Source organism: Python bivittatus, unplaced genomic scaffold (genome assembly GCF_059951505.1).
Source record: "Python bivittatus isolate LINGU-HERP-01145 unplaced genomic scaffold, Pbiv_v1 ctg000080_np1212, whole genome shotgun sequence".
NCBI lineage: Eukaryota > Metazoa > Chordata > Lepidosauria > Squamata > Pythonidae > Python > Python bivittatus.
Genome location: NW_028277035.1, coordinates 70,902,430 through 70,929,075, shown reverse-complemented (window position 1 = coordinate 70,929,075; position 26,646 = coordinate 70,902,430). Strand labels below are relative to the sequence as shown.

General features: G+C 39.2%; 1 long non-coding RNA gene across 9 annotated transcripts in view; it reads right to left on the bottom strand.

Annotated features, from left to right (window-relative positions):
* LOC148216739 (uncharacterized) overlaps window positions 1-26,646 on the bottom strand; it is a 153,136-nt gene that overhangs the window by 44,519 nt on the left and 81,971 nt on the right. For 6 of the 9 annotated variants that reach the window (XR_015794931.1, XR_015794936.1, XR_015794935.1 and 3 more), the window contains 2 exons: window positions 15,626-15,683; window positions 13,761-13,988 (listed from right to left, as the gene is read on the bottom strand). The exons of 2 other annotated variants lie outside the window; for them this stretch is intronic. This is a non-coding gene — a long non-coding RNA (uncharacterized LOC148216739). Of the gene's footprint in view, window positions 1-13,760; window positions 13,992-15,625; window positions 15,684-26,646 lie in introns of all 9 variants that reach the window. One more of the 9 variants, XR_015794932.1, reaches the window with a different exon arrangement.

Genomic DNA, 26,646 nt, shown 5'->3' with positions numbered 1-26,646 from the left:
TTTAAAATTGCATTTGTTTGCTGTTTGCAGCTTTTCCTAAGGTTAGGTTTTTGTAAGAAACTTCCTGTAATATACATGGCCTGTATATATTCTATGGGAGAATTTTTAACTTTGTTTAACCTAGAGACCAGCACACTTACACTGAACCATAAATTGGTTTATTGATTAGCACTGGAGGCACAGACAAACCTAAAGAGGGGAGGGGTTAGAGTCCCACTTTATAGACCAGTGCAAATTATAATATATATTTAATTTGACTTTAGTTCAATGATTGGGTTACAGTACATGCATATTAAAGTACATGGGGTTTTTGTTTGCTTGTTTTTGTGTCTTTGAATTGGCATTGACTCCTGGAGACTGCCTGGACTAGTCATTGTAGTCCCAGCAGTTTTCTTGGCAAGATTTTCAGAAGTGGTTTGCCCTTGCCCTCTTCCTTGGGCTGAAGGAGAGTAAATGGCTCAAGGTCACCAGCTGGCTTCATACCTAAGGCAGAACTAGAAGTCATGGTCTCTCTAGCTTGGTCCCTTAAACTACTACACCAAACTGGCTCTCAGTGTGCATGGTGATAAGGTGAGATAGGGGAAGTATTGGGCTTGAATATGATGGTACCACTGAGTGAAAACAAAGGGTTGAAGAAACCATATCTGAAGCTGCTACATCCCTCTAGACACTATCTTAAAAGCCATGAGTTTCCTGTGCTTTGTGTTAATTCCTTATTGTCCTAGTTAGCATTTTTGTGGTTAGCATTTCACATCTCCTTACTGCTTGCGAGGAGTAAGGAGTCTTTGTGCCTGAGTATTCCTAGCACTTAATTAATGATAGTTGAGTTAAGGCTCCCCCCCGCCCCCCAAGAAGATGTATTTTGGTTAGGGCTTTTTAACTTGATCTCCCCAAAATGTATTTCGGTTCCTAATACTAATCTCCATGCACATTTTTACACAAATTTCTCTGATTGTTTACTTATCTTAATTTTTAAAATATAAGGTTCCCTGTTACAGATCGTTATTAAAAATATACTCCTCCCCTTAAGTTTTTTTTCAAAAATGCTATGCCTCCTATAATTTTTCTCAATGTGCTGCGCTCAGAAATATATGTTCTTTTTCAGGTGTACCTTTCAAAAGAAAAAAAAAAGTATTGTTCAGTTTTTTACTGGAGAAAGATGGATGGTAATGTACCACATGCAATGCTTCTGTCCACTTTACCATTTTTACCAACATGGTGTAAGTTTAAACTTGAGATTTTCCTCATGTTTGGTCATATTCCCTCTTAATATTCCCTCCACTCTTTTGCTACTTCATCTACCGAAGGTCCTCAATAAACCAAACACTTCTCTTGGATTAGTGGCTAGGGAAAGGCCACACAGGGGCAAACCCACTGAGAGTTGCTCCTACCCTCATGTTTCAGAGGCAACCAAGCACTCAACTGTCTGACAAGGCTTTGGGAAAACCCTGAAGTGCCTTCTGAATCCTAAAAGATCCATTAGGCATGGGGGTGGACCAATCAAATGGGCCGATCTTCCCTGTGGAGGCCTGTGGCACTGGCCACCTCTTTGAGAACCAGAAAATGATATAAGATGATGAAGTGATGGAAATGACCCCCACTCTCAGATTATATCTCAGCTGCTCCAAAATACAAGCAGCCAGCAGTTGCTTCCATCAAAGTCACAGCTTTCAAAACATCCATGTGTAAGGATCGCTGCATTTGGCGCTGAACAAAAAACCTCGTGAGACACAGGCTCGGACGAAAGTTAGTTTACTCAGGCGTAATGCGTAACAGGTACAGACAAAGCCAGGATTGGCTTGGCGCGGTTTCTTACAGTGTTTTCTAGGGGTCTCCCCTTGACCTGTAATACCCCTGGGTTCCGCCCCTGCCCTTGTCCCGAGTCACCCCTCTGCTTGTCGTGATCTCCCTCCCCTCTCCTTAATGGCAGATTCAGTCAGGTTTCATTGTCCTCATGATCGTTATCTTTTGTCTGTGTTGTCGGTGTGCTGGTGGGGCTTTTCTCATGCGGATGAAATGGGGTTTCTTAAGTCATGTTCCAACTGGTCGCTGATTGCCTCCGGATCGCTGTATTCCTGAAGCATTGAAATCTGCGTTCCCCGGGCATCTGGAGAGCCGCCTGCGCTACAATGTTGCTGGTTTCAATTTACTCTCCGCGATGTGTTAATTGCGGCCACCTGCTGGCAATTAGCTTTCAGCTTGCCTTGTTTCCCTTCCCTGCCCACCTATGCCTGAGGCGGTGAAATTGACTAGCAGTGGTGAAACTGAACAGCGGTGCTGGCTATACTAGGCTGAATCTGACACCATGTTCAATTAACAGAACCATAAATACAACAATGCACAAGGTGGTAAGCATTTGACATGTGATTACATATATGTCTTAAGTTTGCTAATTTGACATTTTGACATTTACTAATTTCTTACAGTACAATGCTGCCCATTCCTATCTAACTTCAAGGAAGAGTTAAAAACACTTGCACTTTGCCTGAATTCAATAATGTCCTGGATGAAAGTGAAATAAAATCCAGGCAAAATGGAGGTACTGTTGTTCAGCAGAAAACCAGACTTGAGGATGGAGTTTCAGCCATTTCTGAATGGAGTTCTACCTGAAGGAGCAGGCCCACAATCAGGGAACACTCTCTAGATCTCTAAATGGTAGTAGTGACAATTATACCACCTGAGCCACATGTGACTATTCCTGAGACATTTAAATCTGGCAACATTTGTCATTTGTTTATATCCTGATGAGATAATTGCAAGAATCAGTACACAGGACTACTCATAACATCCAAAAGATTTTACCAACTACCAAATGGTGCCCAATTCACTACCTTCAGAGTTGTAATTGTTTTAATGAAAAAGCAGACAATAATAGTAGTAGTAGCAGTAGAAGTAGTAGTAGTATTCCAACAGAAGAGAATTTATGTCACTCAGGGTTGAATTGCAAAGTTCTTCATACTATCTGAGCTTGGTTGTTTGCAGACATTTCATTACCCAACTAGGTAACATCATCAGTGCAAGTGAGTGTGGGGTTTGTTGCCTGTTTATATACAGTAGCTTGCCCTGCCAGTTTGGGTAGGGGTGTGGTTTCCTACTTGGTGGTTCCTTGATTATTGTTTTCTGCCTGATTATTTGTCTGGTGCTGATCCCTGCTTATCAAAGTGTTGGCTGCTGAAAGGGATGTGTTCCAGTCTTTTTGTTTCCTTCTTTTATTCTCTCTTTTGAAAGGTGTGTGTAAATGTGGTTTATCTCAATGTGTTCACCGATGGCTGTAGTAATGGTACTAGAAGAAGAAGAAACTATTGCAGTTTTGCGGTAGCTGGGAATCCTTCATTTAAATTTATCTCAAGGCCAAATTACATGTTCCATTGGACATAGTTTTGTTTTGTTTTGCTTTGTTAGTTTGGCTTGGCTCTGCTTGATTTAAATATGACTTGGAATGGGATTTATTGACATGGAGACATGGTGCTTGTGTTTCAAATCATGCATATATTTATTTTTCTGTGATGTTTTAAATGCTGTTTTTCTTTCCTCTTGACTGTAATTAAGTTTCAATTATGAATTCACTGACTTGACCAATAAAAACCCTTTGAATTGGTGCCATCTTCTAAAGGTAATACAGCAGCTACATCTGAAAGGCATGGTGCCACTCTTCAACTTTTTTCGGCATATGCAAAGATCGGATTTTCCTGTGGCCATTTGAATTTTTGCAAGATCATGATTTAATTTAGCTCCTGCATTTTGATATCATTGATGCATGTGCTTTGTGGTTATTGTTACTGGGGTTTTTTTTGTTTTTTGTTTAGATCATTAGCCATCCTCAGTGCACTTGTGCAGAAGAACAGGATAAACATAGATTAATCTTGTAAAGACTACTAAAGTAGAATACTTGAAGTGCTTGAGTACCACTAAGATTCTTTAGAATTCAAATAGATCAATAAATATTGCATTATCATGGTTTAGAGACTGGATATCTTCAGGATAGCCCTTCTCTGTTTCTGCTAACCATGAAGCTTTGGTAGAATTGCTGCACTCAGGTTCCAGCTATGAAACAATGCATATTGCAGCCCAAGGAGATTCACCTACACTGTAGCTATGCCTGTCCTGTGGAATAGCATAAATCTATATAGTCCAAATTCTGCTGTGCTTTTGCAAAGCTGTACAAATGTGTCTCTTTCAACAGGTGTTGAGGTAATCTGCTCTCCAATAGTATATTTGGGTTTTGATTATAACTGAATTTTGTTCCCCTGATGCACTACATTATTTCTGTTTAGTCATTGTTCTTCTCTTATTCATTTTGTTATTTGTAAATACAATATGTAAACCACCTAGAATTAGTTTGGTATTAATTTGGTGGTTGATGGAGAGAGAGAAAGACAGAAGGAAAGAGCAAGGAAGCAAGCAAGCAATCTGGCCCCAGAATTCTCTTCCTGGAATGACTCTTACAGTCACATGACTTTTTCAACATTTAATTATTCTACCATGTTACTATATACATGAGAAATTGAAAGTTTTAAAAATAAAAATGGAACATTCTTAAATAAAATAAGTGAGTCATATAAACACAGAGAAAGGCTTGAAGAAATCAATATGGCTAGATATGTTGGGAACTGTGGAAAGTTGTATCAGAGTGCAAGGAACAATCAAAGGCCCATTGCAAGTGTACAGAGATACACCCACGATCAGCTGGAGAATACTGTCAGACCTTTAGGGGCTACTGGAAGTTCTGGGTCACTCACAAAACATTTGCACAAACCATTAAGAGCTAAACAAGGGGGGAGAAATCAGTGCTGTCAATGCATGGTTGTTTATACAGTGTGGCTGTTACTTGCCTATGTAGCTTCAAAGATTAGTAAGCTTCAAAAGGTGAGTTCACTAGACAGTTCATCTTTCCTAAAGATTTTTGCTCATGCTGCTGATGGTGCTGCTCTGTTTAATTATGCATGCTATTTGAACCTGAATTTTTAATAAAAGGAGACATATGTCAAAAAATAAAGTAAGGGATAGATTTTCCTAAAGCAGGTCTCAGTCATAGTGCAGAATCCATAATGCATGAAATCTAGCTGAAGTTGCTATTGTAAATAAGGAAACTTAACATTGAGTTCACGGTTTACTGTAAAACTGTAGAACATGAATACTTATTGGAATTAAAGGCAGGAGCTGGAGAAATAGTGCTATTAAAATTCTATCAATGAATGGCTTCTACTCACATAAAAGTGTTTTGCAGAGTAACTTTACACTGCTTTGTAATTAGGACAGAAGCAACAGGGAAGTAGAACCAACAACTTCAAAACATATATGGCATAGAAGGCATCTCCAAGAAAACTATATAGAGTAATTACTAATAAAAATAAATATTTAACGTCCAATTAAAAAAAAACTATGATGCTGTTAAAGTGCTGCACTTCAATATGCCAGCAAGTTTGGAAAACGCAACAGTGGCCATGGGATTGGAAAAGGTCAGTTTACGTTCCAATTCCAAAGAAGGGCAATGCCAAAGAATGCTCAAACTATCGCACAATTGCACTCATTTCACATGCTAGCAAGGTTATGCTCAAATCCTACAAGCTAGGCTTCAGCAGTACGTGAACCGAGAACTACCGGATGTACAAGCTGGGTTTCGAAGAGGCAGAGGAACTAGAGATCAAATTGCCAACATTCGCTGGATCATGGAGAAAGCACGAGAGTTCCAGAAAAACATCTACTTCTGCTTCATTGACTATGCAAAAGCCTTCAATTGTGTGGATCACAACAAACTCTGGCAAATTCTTAAAGAGATGGGGATACCAGACCACCTTACCTGTCTCCTGAGAAATCTGTATGCGGGCCAAGAAGCAACAGTTAGAGCCGGTCACGGAACAACCGATTGGTTCAAAATAGGGAAAGGAGTACGACAAGGCTGTATACTGTCACCCTGCTTATTTAACCTATATGCAGAGTACATCATGAGAAATGCCAGGCTGGAAGAATCACAAGTTGGAATTAAGATTGCAGGGAGAAACATCAACAACCTCAGATATGCAGACGATACCACCATAATGGCAGAAAATGAAGAAGAACTAAAGAGCCTCTTGATGAGGGTGAAAGAGGAGAGTGTGAAAGCTGGCTTGAAACTCAACATTAAAAAAACTAAGATCATGGCATCTGGACCCATCACTTCCTGGCAAATAGAAGGGGTAGAAATGGAAGCAGTAACAAACTTCATTTATTTGGGCTCCAAGATCACCGCAGACGGAGACTGCAGCCATGAAATTAAAAGACGCTTGTTCCTTGGGAGGAAAGCTATGGCAAACCTAGACAGCATATTAAAAAGCAGACATCACCTTGCTGACAAAGATCCTTACAATCAAAGCTATGGTTTTCCCAGTAGCAATGTATGGCTGTGAGAGCTGGACCATAAAGAAGGCTGAGCGCCGAAGAATTGATGCCTTTGAACTGTGGTGCTGGAGAAGACTCTTAAGAGTCCTCTGGACTGCTAGAAGGTCAAACCAGTCAATCTTAAAGGAAATCAACCCTGACTGCTCATTGGAAGGATTGATAATGAAGCTCAAGCTCAGATACTTTGGTCACCTAATGCGAAGAGAGGACTCTTTGGAAAAGTCCCTGATGGGAGTCCTTCTTTAAGTTTTTGAGGGTTGCTCTGTCCTCTTCTTTGAATTGATTCTGATTCTGTGTTCTTCTTGTCTGTGGCATGATTGTCTGCCTCATATTTTCTTGGGTCTCTGTGGCAAGTCCTTGGTTTTAAATGCTGCTTGTAAGGCTGCAAAGAATTCTAACTGATCAGTATCGTCTGTTTTATAGTTGAGGCCTTTCTGGAGGATATTGTGTTCTGCGGTAGATAGTGGGTGGTTGGACATGTTGACTACGCATTTGAATTCAGGTACCTCTTTGCTTCTGGGGTTTAGCTTGAGCAGTTTGGTTTGGAATTTTGTTTTCATTTTTTAAACTTGTCTTAGAGATGTAGTCTTGATGGTGCTTGTCAGCATTTTTGTGTGTTTTGGAGTCATGGTTTGTTCTACTTGCTCCTTGGGGTCATCTATGGTGTGCTGGTATTTGTTTAGTGTGAGGTGAGCATCCATGATAATTAACTGTATCATTTTTTTCAGCTGCTTTGTTGAGCTATTTTCCATCCAGCTGTGCAGTTTATTGGAGGTTTGTATCTGACACTGGTGGGCAGGGCATGCTATCGTAGGCATTCGTGGAGAAAGAATGGTTGTTCCTTGGTGGAGGTTTGCCTACATGCAAATTTCTCCCATTTGTGTGCTTTCTGAAGCATTTGATGCCCGTATGTGATTCCAATAGAAGAGAATATATGTAGAGAATCTCTCAAAAAAACAACCCACACTAACCAAGTGCTCCATGAGCAGAGTAACAACCCAACCTCCCACAAGAGGAGCTGTGTAAGGACATTATTCAGACAAGTACAAATGCACTGCAGCCACCCAGAACACCAAGAAAAGGAAACAGAGTAAGTTTTAGGCAGAGTAAGGAACAATAAAACTTTCTAAGTAATAAAAAATCAATTTCCGTAATATACTTGAAATACAATTTCAATGTTTTAAAAGCTAAGTATACTTGTGAAGGAATGGTGAATTGAAGGAATGGACTGGGATCATAACAATACGTTGTTATGAAGTTGTTATTTCCAGGCAGACCACACAAACACTGGTGTCAAGCAAATAACCCGTTGTTGGGAAACATGTTGTTGTCCTTCATTATTTTGCTCCCATTTTTTAATTTATTTTAACTTATCCATATTTTCAGTGTTACATTTCATTGATGTCTGTAGTGTTGTTGTAGCTATTTACTGATCCTGGCGCTTCTGTTCCCATCTGGGAGTGCACTAACCAGGCCACCTAATTAGTTCCTTAGGGGAAATCAGTACTATTCCATAGATCCAGCTGAAAACAGAAAATAGCTTCTGTGGTTATTGGAAAAAATCCTCACTCTCTCTGCCTGTTATCAAATGCTGTCATCAGTTCTGCTGAATGAAATACTTTTTATTAAATAAGGGGAAGTAAAAAGAAACAGACAAGTACCCACTGCAGACACTCAAGCAGGCTGCTTTGCACCATGATGTCAAGCACACACTCCTTTCAATGTCAACATCAGTATTATGTCATAGGTGTAATATAGTGTACAGTATTTAGAAGAGTAAGGTGGATAATAAAGATTTATTCATAAGTTCCTTATACATAATTAACAATGGATCTAGATGGTAAAATAATCATAATGATCAGATATGGCAAATGGGTTCAACTGAAAGTTTAAGGTGTTTTGTTGTTATTATTTATTTTATTGGCTTTAAACCCAGCTTTCTTCAGTGATATGCTGACAGAAATGCAAAAGTTTGCAAACCAAAAAAAAATTGTGGATGATTTTTTTGGCAGATTTGTTACACAACAACCTGGTGTTCAAAAGCCGCAGCCAGAGCCCAGGGCCCCCAAAGGCTTATTGTCCTGGATCTGAATACTGAGGACAAGACATTGGGATCACTCTCAGACAGTGTTCCTGGCGTCCTTGAGTGTATCCAACTCTCAGATTCCTGCCACATCTACCTGTGCCCATCATGGTACCAATAACACCTCCTGCTGCCATATCTAGCCCCCCAGCCCATCCCCTATGGGTTCCTTTATCCAAGGCCCATTGATCCATCCTTCCTAACACCAAAAAACAATTACCCACACAAACTCTTATCAATATACAATAGCCACTCACCCTTCATCCCTCAACCCCAAACATGTTTGCTAGATCCTCCTGTGGTCCCAAGGCCCACCAGCTGCTCTACCCGTGGCACTTTGCAACTGCTAAACTGGAACCTCCCAGGGAGCTCCCACAGCCATGATTGGCCCTCCCGTCATAACCGAACAACCAAACCCCTTCAGAAATCCAAGGGGGAAATCAGGGCATAGAGCAGAGGGTCTCAGTATTAGGGATCACTGACTTCCAGTCTCTATAACCAGGCCCCACCAACCTTCCCTTCACCACCTTCACCATCCTCTCAGTCTGCAGCACTGCTACCTCCAGCTGACCTCAGGACTGCCCTGCCTCTGGTCACTCTTGTGTACAGTGACCATACGTCCTTTATTATAAAGGACAGTCCTTTATTTCAGAAAGCTGTCCTTTAGATTTATTTATTATTCAAAAACCCACTTTTGTCCTTTATTTTGGTCATTTAACTTTTACCATACAAATGATACCACTTAATGCACAGTCCTTCACGTTCATGTAAAAAATATGGAAATAGAATTGTCTTTTTAAAATAAATGTATATATACTGTTTGATTTTAGATTTTTTTTTAGAATATGCTTTTTTGTAAAGTTTTTCTTGTAAAATTTGTAAAATTGTAAAATTCTCTTGAATTTTCCTTTGTAAGGCAAAATTATAAACAATTAAATTTTGTTATCCTTATAAAGCTCTTTCAGATTTGCCTCTTTTTCAGGTTTGTACATTTTTTCCAAGAAAATGTGGTCACCATACTGTTGTGGCATCCTCCATCTCTCATGGGCCTCCATTGCTGCATTCCAGCCCAGAGTAGAGGCCTGATGGCTCTGCATAGCTTCATGAGACTCTGATCCCTCTAGGCACAGTGTCTATGACACACTACTGCCTCATAACAAAGGCCCAATGGTGCTCTGATTCCGCCCCTTTGAAACTGGTGCCAGGATGGTTCCAAGGCCCCAGAACTTCAACCTCTGCCTCTGCCTCGACGCCAGCTGGGGCCACCATTGTCTTCTTCCCCTTGTCATCCCCACCGCTGCTGCCATCCACTGCTCCTCTGACCAGTGGGAATCTGGTGGCCACAGGAGTAGCTCTGGGAGAAGCTCCACGGCACACCCTGCCACAAAGAGCTCTCTCACGTGTCTGTTGCAGGTGAGCACACCGATACATTCCCAATAACAACAACCCAAAAGGAAAACAACATTAAAACAACACTAAACAAAAACAAAACAACCCTCTGAAAACACACTGCAAACTACAAAAAGCACAGAAAAACATGACAAGCCCCTCCTAACACAACCACATTTCCAGGTGCCAACTTGGGATCTTGCTCCCTGCCCACCAATATGTTAGTAAGCTAATATTCAAGACCTGTGGTGAATGCTTCAACAATGCATGGAATGAGAATTGCCAGATAGATAAGTTGAATTCAGAAGGGGCAGAAGCACCTGAGGTCATATAGTGAGCATCCATTAGATAATGGAAAGGGTATGGGATTTCCCAAAAGACATACATTTTACTTTATTTATTATACAAAGATTTATTGAATGTGTACACCCCAACAAATCATGAACAGTCCTTAAAAACGTGCCTGTACCAGGCCACCTCATTCGCTTACTGAAAAAATTGTATAATGATTACGAGGCAACAGTTAGAAAGGAATATGGAGCAAGTAAATGGTTCAAAATAGGAAAAGGAGTATATCAAGGTTTTATACATTTGTCTTTATGTGCCAAATATATCATGAGAAATGCTGGACTAGAAGAAATAGAAGTTGGAATTAAAATTGGAGAAACATCAACATCTTCCGATGTGCTGATATTTCGATAGCTTTAAGCAAGGAAAACTCTTGAATATGAAAGAAAAGAATGCAAAAGCCAGTCTGCTCCTCAATATTAAACAAAAACCAAAAAATTAAGATTATATCAACAGGTAAGGCAAATAGGTGGAGAAGAAGTTAAAGTAGCAACAGATTTTATCTTCCTAGGATAAAAATTCACAAGGAAGGTGACTGTAGCCATGAAATAAAGAGATGTCTGCTACTTGGGAAAGAGGCTATGGCAGATATAGACAAAATATTAAAAAGCAAAGACATTACACTGACAAAAAAGAGATGTGTTGTCAAGGCCATGGTTTTCCAAATGATAAAATATGGCTGAGAAAATTGAACCATCTAAAAGGCTGAAGAAATAAAGAATGATCCCTCTGGGTTGTGCTGCTGGAGGAAAACTTTGTGAATACAAGATCATAAGAATATGGATCATAAATATATCAAATCATTTAGTACTAGCTGAAGTAAAATAAGAGTGCCCACTTGAAGCACTAATGACAAGCTAAATCTTAACTACTTTGTATACATTATACAATGACAAGAATAATTAGAGATGGCTCTGATCCTTGGAAAAATCAAAGGCCATAGGAAGGTCAACAAAGGCAAGTACAGTATGTACTATCACCAATGAAATAAGTATGAGTTTACAAGAACTTAAAGAAGCAGTTACCACAGTCAGTCATGATGCATGATGTCCATAGAGTCATGAACATTTGACAGTGGCTGAATAATTGAACCACAAAGTAGTTGTTCAGATTTGTGTAACCGAGATGTGGTAGCCCTAGTTCTTGGCATGTGCAGGAAGATTCCTCAATCATCTTCCTGATCTGGAATGGTGAAAGTGATTTGTCAGGGAGCAGAGAGTTCCAAATTATTTAAGGCCATAAGACAAAATCTGACTTGGTAAGTAATTAGTAGCTCATTTCAGGCAGTATAGTTGCTTAGCAGTGTATGACTAGGTGCTCCACTCAAACACCTAACCACTGCATTTTGTACCAGCTGCAGCTTCCAGATGAAGCACAAGTGCATAACTATTGCAGTTAGGCTGACTCTGTTCAGAAATGGGTCTAGCTAGTACCAAGTATTCTTAACAGAGCCAAGTAAGAGAAATTCAAATAAAATATTTGACAAATAATAAAGCCTGGGGCTGAACAGAGTGAGTCACTGTGTCATTTTCTTCATCAAAATAGGAAAATGCACACAGATTGTTCCTCATGTATATTCAAAGAAAAAAAGGCTTTGTCAAAAATAAACATTAAGGCACTATTTGAGAGCCTAGTTCAGTGTTCCTCAACGTTGGCAACTTTCAGGTGTGTGGACTTCAACTCCCAGAATTCCCCAGCCAGCAAGGTTGAGAAACACTGGCCTAGTTTCAATCTACTCTCCCCACCAGTTTGGTAGTTTGGGAGGACAATGCTGGACTAGAGATGTCTTTGGTCTAATTTAGTATTGATTTTTATGTCTCCTGTGGTCCAATGACTTCTACACAGCATAAAAGGAAAGGTCAAACTCTTTCTCTGTCCTTTTTAGCATACCTTACTAAACTCATTCAGTGAGTCTATAAGAAATATAGGCTTCCCTGAGAATAATTAACTTGTGCTTGAAATTAAGGGGAAGCAAATTGGGAGTGAGAAGAATGGTGAACCACTAACCTCTGTCCTCCTAAAATGGTCCCTTTGAGCCTGGGAAGTTTGGCATCTCATTCTCCAAATCAGTATCAAATCATTCAATGAGCATGGAATTTCTCATCTCACCTCAGGCCAAAGGCATCATTTATTTAATGCAAACAGTGGAACAAGCTAATGAACACAAGCAGAGATAGGAACAGATGTCTTTAAAGGTTTCTTTCAGATCAAGTTCTCTTAGTTTGTGCTTCATAATTGGTTCCCCCCTCTCCTACAATTGCAATATTAGATTTCAGTGAGCAATATTATGTGGTAGGCAGGACCACAAAGCTTTAAAAGCTCACAATTTTTCAGCAGGAGAAATGGGGGAAATCACAAAAAATCAATTAAATGGAATGTGTGAAATATGTATCATAAGGGCAATATTTTCTGGATTTCTTTTAAAAAATCAAGACAGCCATAATAATTTTTTGTTGTAACAATTTAACTGGACAAGTGACTCTTAGTACCATAAGAAGCCATCCCCAAAGCCTTTACAAGTTAGCCATTCCTTTGTTCCAATACGAGTTGCTTCCATCTGCCAAACTGGCAGGAGCCACAAATCCAGGAGGACTCCCAAGTCATGGAACCAGATTTTAACCTCCCAATCTCAATGCCCTTCTGAACAGCTCCGTTTTAACAGCTTTACTCAAGGTCAGGGTCAAAGACATCATGTGGATCTTTTGTGGAAAGCTATTCCACAACAGAAGAACACAGATTTCTCATTCTCCTTGACCCTTCCTCTTCGACATTCCTAGCTGGGATTTACCGGATGGTCAGATTGAAATGCTGTTGCATTTTGTACCAACACTTTTCAGTAGTCTTCAGTGGCTGCCCCATATGCAATAAACTATTGAAGAGGTGAACTGAGTGTGAATCAGTTATCAATAGGAAACCATTTGCAAATGTGTAACCATTGATACCATCAACCACAGTATATTTCTGGACAGGCTAAGGGGATTGTAGATTGATGGCACTATTCTCAGTGATCATTTCCAGTCAGTGGTGGTCTTGTGGGAGGGGGCAAAGGAGAGCCTGTTGTTGCTCCCTTATGGGGCATCCCAAGGGTCAGTGTTCTCCCCACCGCTATTCAATATCTACATGAAGCTGCTGGGGGAGGTAACCTGACAGTTTGGGGCCCAGTATTATCAATAAGCTAACGATATCCAAGTGTATATCATGATCCCAGGCCAGGCCAGAGATGCCAGTCCTGTTGTGGTACCTGGATGCTGTTCAGGTCTAGATGGGAGAGAACAGGCTTAAACTAAACCCTAGCAAGACAGAGCTAGTCTTTGTACATCAGGGAGGATTTATACCTCTGTTTTATCTCTGGACAGGAGGGGGCTGCCCCTGAAAGAGCGTCATCAGGAATAACAACAACAACATATTGTAATAATGATTTGATGGCTATTAATGAATATCTTATGTATTATGTATTATGCTGTGGTTATACAACTTGCCATGAGTCCTTTTGGAGTGCATTGGTATAAGAATAAAATAAATAAATAACAAATAACAAAACCTTTATACTTTAGATAGAAACCTTTCTGTTCTGGGTCTCAGGGCTCCTGGTCCAAAGGCTGTATTGATGAATTGCCATTTTCTGGGATAAATTCTCAATCAAAATGAAAGTACAAGGAAGCCATTTTCCTCTCAGCTTCAGATACTTTACTATATCTTTGGAATGAGAGTTTAGTACTTGTATTTAGCACCAGCTTGCAACTCTGCCAACAGTGTTGTCATCCTCCAATTGTGATTCTTTCATTTTCTCCTGCTGGTGAAAAAAAGTAATGAGTACAGATGCCAAATAAATAAAACCAATGCATTGTTTCTCATGTACAGACTTTTTTTCAGGCAGAGCACTTTATGGGCATGCTCCACAGTAAACACTAGAACTATGCATCCTGTCTGTACAAGAAACTCCAATTCTGCACCCTGGATATGCAGTATGTCTCTACTGGTTTCTTTTGAATACTGGATAAGATTATCACTGAAGATTTGGGCACATGGGTTCTGATAAAAGAACTGACAAACTGGAATTGGCCTTAGGAGGGTGATAAAGTTGGTGAACAATCTGGAAATAAATTTGACATGGTGGGATCAATGGAGTTGATTAAGTTTGGCCTGGAGAAGAGACTATGATCAGGAGGTGATACAAAAGCCCTCTTCAAATATTTGAAGGGCTCCATCAGAGGCTGTATGCAGTCCTCCTCTAAATCCTACCATCACCTTATTTTTGTTCATATGCTAGTTCTGAGATACCTAAAGAGAGGGTTGCTGTTTGGCATTGTGGAACTAATCGTTGAACTAACCCTTGCTGTGTATTAATTCAAGAATAAAAGAAATAATATATACTACTGCCAGAACAACCACTGCTTCCAACTTTTGTTAGGTAGCTACAAAGAATCCTAAGCAGTTTCAGGATCACAGTACAGGCATCTACTTTAACTTTTTATGTCCCTGTTAGGTTCTGGGGCCACATATGGCCCAAAACATATCTGTGTCCCCTCAGCACCCCAAGATTGCTCCACCAAAATTTGACAGCAAGATGGCCAATCTTCAGTGGCACATTTTTAAGGGAGTGGAAGTGAAAGGCTTGCAGTAGTAAACTCTTCCCATTCAACCCCCAAAATTGGCCAATTCACTCTATCAGTAGAAAGCCTCTTGGAACCCTCCCCCTGATCAGGGGAGTGAATTGTGGCACTCAGTTAGCAAAATCCATTCCTGATTTAGAGAAACACTGCCTCTCTGAAGCTGCTCTTTGCATTTCAAAGGAAGTCTTCATTATAAATAAACAGGAACTTCCCTTGAAATGCAAACAGAATATTCAAGGGAGTAGATTTTTTTACAGAACCATAGCAGAGTGAGAAACATTTAAGTACTCCTTTCTCATGGCTGTTTTCAGTGCTGTTCAAGATTTCATGGATCTGCTATTTAAGTCACAAAAACATGTACACTTTGTGCTTGCATTTTTATTAGGTGGCACATACGCAAAAATGAAATAACTAAACTTGTTGAAATCAGATTGAGCAATGTATATATATTGGTTCAAACCATTTACCTCAAAGCAGGAGTGCTGTGAATCCAATTATAAAAATAAAATTAGTGGACAATAAGTGGCTTATTGCTAGAGCTCAGAGTGAGGTGGCCACCCTTCTCCCATTTTTCCTGCCTTAAAATGAGCTCAGTTCTCATTCCCTGTTCCATTCATTAGGATGAGGCATACTTTTAACTGAAGTAAATGATGTCAAGCCATAAGCAAAATTAAAAATGCAATTAACATTAAAAGGAATAATAAATTGTTTAATTACCCTTGAAGCAAGGCCCTGTGAACTGCTAATATGCTTTAAAGTGTTTTTGTTACTAGTCAAATTCACAATAATAAAAATGTGAAAATATTAGCATTACCTTTGCAGAGCTGGTGAATGGCTCATTGAACAGAAGACTGGGCCCAGTTGCTTAGCGGCTGAAGAAAAGGAAAGATGAAAGAACCTCTCTTTGTCTGTTCTTTGACAAATCTACTCATCTCTAATGCTGCGGACTCCCCTATCCTTAGACTGGAAAGACTGTCAGAGTAGAGCTTTTGAATCATATCCCAATTGTTTGAGGGAATTATTCCTACCAGGCCTGAGTGTCCTGAATCTTTTTTTGGTGTCCATCATCTGTCAGGCCTGACAGTGTTCAGTTCTTCTCTCCTTGCTGAATACCAACATGGTTGCTTACAAAGGAATCTTAATGTGTGAACAACCACTTATGTGTAGGGCTCTGCATAACTAAGATACCCCCCACACACACACACACACACATACGTCTAGATACATCAGTCTCATGGAAACTTCAGCTGATCCAGAATGCAGCAGCCTGTATGCTTCCTGGCCAGTCACATTACACCACTGCTATGGATGACCAGTGTGTTTCCAAGGGCAATTCAAGGTATAGGTTGCATAGGGCTTGGGTGTCTAAAAGACTCTCTACCTATCTGATCCATGTAAGAGTAGCCGCATTCATCGCTGAATAAAGACTCCATGAGATGCAGGCTCCTAGGAAAGCAATTTACTCAGGTGTAATGCAGATGGTTACAAACAAAGCCAGGGTTGACTTGGCACAGGTTACATAGCATTTTATAGTCTCCCCATTTCCCGTGCTTGCAAGTCCCGCCTGCTGACCGCCCCTGACCTCCCCTGCCCTCCTTTGCCCATCCTTGGCTCGCCCCTCGGGCCGATAGCAGGTTCAGCCGGGGTCCTTTGTTTTCAGCTGTCTTGCTTGTGTGGCAGGTCCTGTGAGGCTGACTCATGATTGCGCTTGATGGGCGGTTTAGTGCTTCCTCTTTCAATTGTCTGCACCTGAGGCAAGGAAACTGACCAGGCGCGTTTGAACTTAGCTAGGCGGAATGGCGGCTAGCTTGAATGGCGTGTGCTGAGCCAGGCCGAACCTGACAATCCAGACAGCCAAAATAGGCTTATTTAGGGTCCACCTTACAATGAGGCTCAGTGAGGCAGAGCCCCAGTAACAGGCATTTTTGGTTGGAACTCCAACCACAGGCAGTGATGGACATGCCTAGGTATACCTATGTAAAACCTCTGCTTTGCGAGCTGCAGTTGAATCTGAGCGTGATTCAAGGTGCTGGTCATTACCTATAAAGCCCTACATGGCATAGGACCTGGTTACTTGAGGGACCACTTGTCTCATAGCATCTGCCCGGCCAGTTCAATCTAGCAGAGGTGGCACACTCTGGGTTCCATTGCTTAAATAATACCATCTGTCTGAACCTCAGAAGTGTACCTTCTCTGTAGCAGCATCTGGCCTCAGCATGAGGTTCCCCCTGAAATTTGAATGGCTCCCACCCTATGGGTATTTTGAAGGGCTCTAAAGACTGTCTCTTTGCCCAGGCCTTTGGTGAGGATGAGTGACGCCCTTTTCTTTCTTTTTGCTCCCCACTGGGTCTGTTTTCTTTGCCATTGTTGTTTTGTCTTGTGCTGGTTTTTGTGTTTTTGTATTGTTTTTTGTTCTTAAATCTTTTTTTACCAATTGTAAACTGCTCAGAGTCGCTGGGAGTTGGGTGGCATATACATTTAATAAATTATTATTGCTCACACAATCAGCCAGATGTTTAGATTGGATTTTGCATTTTTATCCAGCTATCAAGTTTATCCAGCTATCAAGGCTTATTCCCATAGGCAGATATTGTTGTTTGATGGTGTTAAAGGTATTCTTGCAGGATGTAAGCTGTTCCAAGTAAAGCTGCCTTTTGCAATTGACTGATGGTAATTTTTGTCAATGCTGATGGTCTTCAAGTGGTGCTCCAGATGTTTTGGGATTGCACCCAAGGCACCTATAAGTATTGGTACTATCTTTGCTTTCTTTTGCCACAGTCATTCTATTTCTATTTGCAGGTCTTTGTATTTTGTGACTTCCCCCAGTTCTTTCTCCTCCATTCTGCTGCTTCCAGGTATTGCAATGTCCACTTTCCAGACTTTTTTGTCTTTCTTATCGACAATGGTTAAGTCTGGAGTGTTGTGTGGCAGGTGCTTGTCTGTTTGAATTCTAAAATCCCAGAGCACTTTAGTGTCTTCATTTTCTATTACTTTGTCTGCTTTGTGGCCCCACCAGTTCTTGCTTGCAGGCAGATGGTATTTCTTGCAGATATTTCAATGCACCATTTTTGCTACTTTATCATGCCGTTGTTTGTAGTCAATCTGTGTGGTCTTCTTGCTGCAGCTGACTAAGTGATCCACTGTTTCTTCAGCTTCTTTGCAGAGGCGGCATTTGCTGTCTGTTGCTGTCTTCTCAATTCTGGCTTTGTATGCATTTGTTCTTAAGGCTTAATCTTATACAACCAGAATTAGCCCCTCTTTTTCTTCAACTTTCCTGCTCTTAGCCATTGCCAGGTCTTCTTGTTATCTGCTTTGCCTCCCTTGTAATACTTTGCCTTGCCATGTCTCTTTTCTGTTCTTCATTTGGTCTTTCTTATAGGCCAGTTTGGTGTCTTTGGTATTCAGTAAGCCTTCATGGTTTACTAGCTTCAGTGTATCTTCTTCACTGTCCTTCAGATATTCTTCCAATGCCCTTTTTTCTTCTTCAACTGTCTGGTGTGCTTGTAACATTCCACACTCACCTATGCTCCTTGGTGGTGGTGTTGGTTGTTGTTATTATTATTATTGACTACCCTGTATTTTTTATATAATTTTATTAAAAGTCTTAATACAAGCTAATATAGAGTAAGGAAGAAAGAAAGAAAAAGAAAAATAGAAAAGAAAAAAGTGATACAAAGTGGCTTCTAATCTTCTTTACAACACTTATAAGTACAATTACAAATTTATGTCTTTCTCTAAAGTTACATCATAACTCTCTTCTTTCTGTAATTTATTAAAAACACTGCCCAGAGTCACTTTGTGTGAGATGGGCAGCTATATAAATATGATAAACAAACTTACGATTTATGGTTCTGATGATTAGACATCTATCCTGTCTAATTATCAAAACTATAAATCATAAATTCATTTTTTTCTGTTTTGTGCAAAAAGTCCATAAGTGTTTCCAGTCAGCAATAAACATAGATATTGTCTTTTCACTAATCAAACAAGTCAATTTGGCCATCTCAGCAAGTTCTATCATCTTCACCAACTGTTCCTCCATTGTGGGTAATGCCAAATCTTTCCATCTTTGTGCAAACAATACTCTCGCTGTGGTTCTCATATACAAAAACAAAGTTCCATGACCTTTGTCCAACTGTTTGTCCATCAGTCCCAAGAGGAAGGCTTCTGGTCTCAATTGTATATTAATCTTAGAATCCTCTGAATCAGTGTATTTGAATCCAGAATTGTCCAGATTTTTTACACATCCACCAAGCATAATAAAATGACCCTTCCTGTTGTTCACATTTCCAACATAAATTTGAAGTGCCTTTATACATTCTAGACAATTTTGCTGGTATTATATATTCTCTTTAGGATTGTAACATAATGTAAATTTCAGTCCTTTCAACCACATATTTTCCCATTGTTTGATCTGTATATTATAACCAAAATTTTCAAACCACTTTATCATTCATTCTTTCACTTGTTCTTTTTCTGTTTCAAATTTCAAGAAAACTTTGTACATTTTAGCAATTACATGTTCATCATTTGTACACAATTCTACTTCAAAATCAGTTTTACAGCGTTCAATGCCATAAACTCTTTTGTCTACTCTAAACCTTTCTGACAGCTATAAATAAGAAAACCACTGGCAACTATTATATTGCAGACTACTCTGTAAAATGAAGGTGAATCCCACTCTCATGGTCTTCCAGAAGCTGGTTAAAAGCCTGGCTGTTCTGGAGGGTCTTGAATCACTGAGTCTGGAGCCCTTGGCATCTACATTAGAGCTGTATGAGGTTTAATGAATTAATGTAATCATACATTATTTAATATTGCTGTTTTATGTATTATTAATATCTGTAAGCTGCCTAGTCCATCTATATTGAGGTCGTGGATAAACTGCAGAAATAAATAAATAAATAAATAAATAAATAAATAAATAAATAAATAAATAAGGCCTTTCTGTCAAAGTAGCTTGATAGCCTTAAAATATGTGCCTTATCTGGCTGTTTTCCTTTCAAATAGCGCAAATCAGAGGCAAAAGCACCTGATGCCTATCTTCACTCATTTTGGCTTCCTTGCATTGCCACAGTATTTCAAAGTGTTTGGAGACTTTAATCTATGCCCATTTCTAATTTTGCACTGCTCTTTTTTATTCTTGCTTTAAAGTGACCCTGACTACAAAGAGGACAGTTGTGGGCCAGTTTTAATCTCCTTTAAAATATAAGGGAGTGAAAACAGTGATAGCATAGAAGTGCCCTCAGTGTGACTATGTCTGCATCCATCCAAATTATAATAAATTACATTTAGAAATCAGAAATAATTGAAAATCTGCTGCCCGATGTAGTTATTCTATCTCGATGGAGAGCCAGCTCTGCCACCAGTTCCAAAGTTCTTTTTTTTTTTTAATATTGCAGATGGAAGGAAAAACAAAACTGCTCTTCTCTTTAATCTTGCTGGCCAGGAATGTTCTTAGTCAGGAGTGTTTCTATGTTAATTTAAAGTTCTATCATTCTTTTAAAACACATTTTTAATAGTAATTGGAATGTTGACAAGTCCTTGTCAGTAAAGGCAAACAGAGGCATCTGTGTAATCTTTAATTGCCTTTTGGCCTAGTTAAAATTATGTGCATACAACTGGTAAAATCTTTTTTTCAGCATTAGTTAGAAGGTATTTCTATAATGCAGAACTACAATGCAATTTTGGCCTTTTATGTTTTCAGTGGGATCTCTGGAGAATAACAGGTGTATGACAGCAGCGTTGGTATATATAGCATCCCTTTGCTTTGCAGTTAGGAAGGCAAACTTATACAAGCCCTGCTTAGACATTTGCTGAATGCATTAAGAGCTCCAAGTGGGGAAAGAACACCTCCTTCCTCCAGTCTCCATACATGTTGTAACTATAATTTGCCATTCATCTAACGCCTAGCTATTTGGGAACATTCATTCACACTTTTCTGAGTGATCTCACTTGGTGTATTGAGGGTAGAGAGAGGATGACAGAGTTGTATGCATGGACATGCGCAAGGGAGGACTGAATGACACCAGATCCTGTTCTCATGTACTGTTGCATGATGTCCTCAGGCGAATGGTGTAAGTACATTACTTGCATCATTTACATGATGGGATCATGATACACTCAGTATCATTTTGACACCATTTATTGGTTACCTATGTGCACAGGGAAACCCTGAAATGCCTAAATGGGGCTGAATGGGGCTACTAATTGGCTGTTTCTTACCAGCATATCATACCATGATGTTATGGTTCAACCCTGACAGCAGCATAGTGTTCCACTGTTACAATAGTGACTTTCCCCTCCCACACCCATGCAGATGACTTGGAGTCACAATGTAAATTTCTCACAGTGCCCTTGATTTAATATTATTGAGATACTGTCAGAAATAGAAGCTCCAACCTGCGTGAAACTAGTGGCTGTGTTGAGGTACATATGCGGAAAGTTGTCCCCTAGATAGCATTTTGTTGATTTCAAAGAGGGAGCTCACCCTATGAGGGCAAGAAAGTGAAGAATATGTATGTGTAGCCAAGGATTTATGAAAAAACTTTCATAGCCATATGTGGGTCTGAACCTGTGGTTTTGTGCATTCAAAGTACTGCTCTTTCAATGAGCTGTTTCCTTCACACAATTAGGCCTCTGTTTCTTGGACAGTAAATTTGTGCTTAGGTAGGATCCATGGTTTAAGCCAGGGTTCCTCAACCTTGGCCACTTGAAGATGTGTGGACTTCAACTCCCAGCTGGCTGGGGAATTCTGGGAGTTGAAATCCACACATCTTCAAGTGGCCAAGGTTGAGGAACACTGATTTAGGTAACAAAAATTATGTCTGGGGGTCAATCATGTCTCAGGCAGGCAACCAATTGGATATGAAGTGCATGTGTAATATGATTCACAGAGACAGCTTCTGAAAATCATTTTGATTGCCGCTACTAATAAAATCATACTCCATACTCCATTACTCAAAATAGAAAAGTTAACAAACACATTAGAATCCAAAAAGCACAATAGTATCCATGTTTTACGGGGGGGGGGGAATAAAATGCAATGAAGTAGGCCAACTGGAGTTTTGCAAAATAGTTGCAGGATTTTGAGCTTTAAGAACTCTTCATTAGGCAAGTTGGTTGAAAAAGAAGGGACAGATAGGGAAAAAATAGCTGTCTGTCCCAGGTTACCTTGTTAGATGGAGTGATGAAAAGACTTCACATTCTGTTTTATCAAGTGTAAAGTAAGTGTTAGGTTGTCACAGACGTTTTCACAAAGTTTGCTGGGAAGAAACAAATACACGTATTTAAATTATTAGGGTTTTTTAGAAATATCAGTTCCAGTTATTCAGGTGAAATTTGAAAGTGTGCAATAATTCTGTAAAAGTTCTGTTGGCCTATTAAAGGTACTGCATCTATGGTATTTTTTTAAAAACAAATAATCCATTACAAAGGTATATCCTGCTTATTCCTCATCAATGAATTAACTTGAGAAAAGCATTTTCCACTGATATATCCTTGGTTTGAGAAGGAAGGTAGGTAGGTAACTTGCAGTAATCTTTAAAATACATTTTTTGAAATTATGAAGTATATTAATACAACAAAATAAGTGATAAGATAAACTTTTTTTTAAAAAAATCATTTGCTTAAAATTATTCATATAGGTCCTAAGCATCATATATGGAAGTAAATCATTATGCCAGCTGGATATGCTGAACACTTAATATATTCATCTCTATTAACCGAACTATTATTTTCCTTTTTGCCAAAAGGCAAAATATCTTGGACACTTGAATGTATTATTTTGCAATGTGAGAAATGCCAGTGTGGGAATGTTATTAATTTTCATCTTAATGTTTTGCCTCAAAGTAGTTTGAAGAAAAAGTAGCAGAAATATATCCTAAACAAAGGACATAAAATAATGAATGTTCATATTTTTATTAGTTTTTTTCTCCCATTTGCTTTGATGTCCTTTAAACTGGTTAGCATTTCCTTCATTTTCCTAGAATAATCCCATCCAAGCAAGAATCATTACGATGCGATGGTATCATAATACTATATAACCCAAAGAATTTGACAGCAAAGATAAATGAAGCCTATCCTAGTGAAGGCAATGATCTCCCATAAGTGAACATTTTTGTCTCTTTGAGACCAGTTCCAGATAAATCACTGAAAAGAAAGCACCACTGCCACAATCTCAATACCACAGAAAAGTGAATTCTTCCACATCACCAGACATAGGTAAATAAATTATTCATGTGAGTTAGTTTTGCATGTATAAATGATTCATTTCTTTTTTTTTTGAGCCTTATTATGGAAGAATATGAAATAATGCTATTCCAGATGCATCAACTTTTTCTTTTACTAATCCTCAATTATAAGTGTTTACTAAGCATCATATATAGAATTCCATAGTATTTCATCTCACATTTCTTTCACTGAAGGAAAAAATCTCAGCAAACAATAAAACAGCTCACTTACGAACATTCATTATGGATGAACAATTAGAAATTTATGTTTCATATTTTTCTCCCCCCTGGAGTGATACAGCTAAACTAATCTTCCAAGTGCTTTCATAAACAGCTTTACTCTGAGTAGAATTGCCAATATGCTTCATAAGAAAAGAAATTGTCATTATGAATTAATAGATTTTCTTGGATCAGTCTTTTCTTGGTAAGGAATGGGCATTACAGACATGTTACATATGATTTCAGAAGCCTCCGGAGCCAGCCAAAAGGAATTTCCAAATGTCAAGTTTTAACTGATTACATCGTGAGATTAGAGGAAAAGTGTTATAAATAAAACTAGAAACTTAAACCACTGTGTCCAAATATTAGCAGGTCTATTAGTATGTCAGGGCCCAAACAAAACAACTCATCCTAACCTAAAGTGAATTCTTACCCAAATCACATCATTCAGTTTATTTAAAATATACATGTATTAATCCTAATATTAGCAGATTTTACTCATGATATAAATGATATTCAAAGCATTTTGATAATGATAAAATGGTTACTGATTTTGTCTTCCAAAGAATAGTACTAGATTACCATCTAGTAATCATGATTTCAATGATACTCAGATGGCATGTTATGATCAACTAGTGGGGCCTTAGAACCATGCTCTTATACTACAGGATTATCCTGAGAAAACAGTCCTCTTTCTTGTAAAGGAGGCCCCCAAGATCCTTGAATAAAAAGCTGGCAATTTCTCCTTGGTGTTGTGCTGCTTACTTTGACAGTTTCTTCGACAGGCAGTATGCCAACGTTTGTACAATAAAATAAAAAATAAAAAAATAAAAAAATAAAAAATAAAAATAAAAAAAAAAAAAAAAAAAAAAAAAAAAAAAATAAAAAATAAAAAATAAAAAAAAAAAAATAAAAAAATAAAAAAATAAAAAAAATAAAATTTAGGATTTATTTTATTTTTATTATATGTGAGAGGTGGTTTGGTGTAGTGGTTAGGATGGTGGACTAAAAACTGGGAGATCATGAGTTCTAGTCCTCCCCTGGGCATGAAAGCTGGCTGGGCGATTTGGGGCGAATTGCTCTCTTTCTCTGCCCACCCACCCCACTGGATTGCTGTTGTGGGAAAATAGGAGGCAGGAGCATTATGTATACCACCTTGAGATGGTGAAAAATAAATCAGTCCTGTTCAGTGATCCATATTGACTGTAAGCATCTGGATGTGAATTTGAGTGCACATACCCTTTCAAGATGGAAGGAATTATTTTTGAGCATAGTGTCCTGTCAATCATCTGCCTTATACAGTTGGCCATTAACCAAACTAATCCAGTTTGGGTCAGACTTGCTAACATTTGGTTCCCAGATGGCGTTAGATGGTGTACAACTCCTACATTCCCAGCTGACAAGACTGGAGTTAGGGGACTGAAATGGAGGAGAGAGAGAGAGAGAGAGAGAGAGAGAGAGAGAGAGAGAGAGAGAGAGAGAGAATCTAAAAACCTTTGTTCAATATTTTTAATTTTAAAAAGAAATATTTACTACACAATTTGGTAACTTTTACACATTGAACATATGTCATCTTAGTCTGTATAATACCCTGTATGTATATATTTAATTTGATTTATATGGCTGCCAATCTCAGGTAACTCTGAATAGGGGGAAAAGGATGGGAAGTGTTTCAGAAGGGACCCTCCCTAGTTTTCCAGAGATTAAAAAGAGAGGAGGGGAGAAATACTTTCAGTCTTGCAAGATTCTGTTTAATGTAACCTTACAGTAATAATAATACTAATGCTCCTGGTTGTGCTTCTTGTCCGGACTACCTCAAAGGGCTAATATCACTCTTGCCAGTCTTGCCAACTGAGAGCCAATTTGGTGCACTGGTTAAGGTCTAGGCTAAAAACCAGGAGCCATGAGTCCTAGATCCACCTTAGGCACAAAGCCAGCTGGGTGACTGTGGGCTACTCACTCTCTCTCAGCCCTGGGAAGCAGGCAAGAGCAAACCACTTCCGAAATCTTGCCAAGAGAACTACAGGGACTACTCCAGGCAGTTAATAGGAGTCAACAATGACTCGAAGGCACAACAAAACAGAAATTCAAACACATATTTACTTACTTATATCAATGTGCCCACAGTTGAGTTGGCATAGTTCAACCTGGGTTCTTAGGGAAAACAGCTACATAGCACAAGTGAAGGGTCCAGACAATGGATTCTTCCAACAGAGACCTATACAGTTTATTCCTCTATCCTTTGCCAGCAGCACTGATCACACATTCCTTTCCACATCACATCAACTTTTCGTTGATCTGTTAGGTTCCTGAGTCAAATGTGACTTATTTCATGGCAATTAACATTCATGTTCCTATATATGGTTTTTATCCTCCATCCCTGTCTAATTTGTTCTTGATGAATTGAAAATTCTCAGAAAAGGTAAAATGAAGTTGCTTCAGCCAAATTTAAGACATTCACTATGTGCTGGAGCTGTCTGACACACTTACCTGCACCCTGATTCTGCCTGACATTGTGCCTTTACCTATGACGCTGCTCTGGGCAAATGCCTAGATTCATCTGTTCCTGCACGATGACCCCTGCAGCATACCACAAGCAGATTTCTTTTCTTTCTTTCTTTCTCTTTTTTAAGATTGAAGACCTAGCTGGAGCTCCCTTGTGCCTACAGGCCCCTGTGTAATCACCACACCTACGTTGACTGCATTTATGCCACAACAGCCTGGCTTCTTGGATAGGAGAAAGATAACAATAAAACTGCTAACAAAGCTGAAAGCTGGGCTAGAAAGCAGAGGAAGAAGATAGACTATGACTCCCTATGTTCAGCTGCTTTGGATTACTTTGATGGACTTTGTTCGAAACTTGCTGTTTGGATAAGGATTAAAAATATGTCAATTCCTTCAAATAGTAAAATCCATTTTCACAGAAAAAAGGTATTTTACCAGTAACTATGGTTCTTCGGGTGGACTCTCTGCATTTATAGATATGTGCAGAATAGAACATGAAGATATTTGAATCTGATGTGGAAAGGTGCAGTCAGATTTCAGATTCCAAATCATGTGATTTCCAAATATCACATGATCACATCTAGTTGCTGCTTTCTGAACTCAATCATGTACATGCCCCCCCCCCCCCCGGAACTGAATGGCTACCATGTGAATTCAGGAAAAGGTGCACCATCTTCAAGCATGCCTATACTGGAAAGATTATTGAAGTGTAGAGATTCCTCTCAGAATCCCTCTCATCAACAAATGAGAAAATACTGATAACCATCCCATGTGTATGTTATTGCTAAATACAAATGTGACTGAACAAAGGAAGAGGACCAGGCCTACTTGGCCTGTATAATAATACATAAACAGTCAGAGAGCTGCCATGAAAATAATT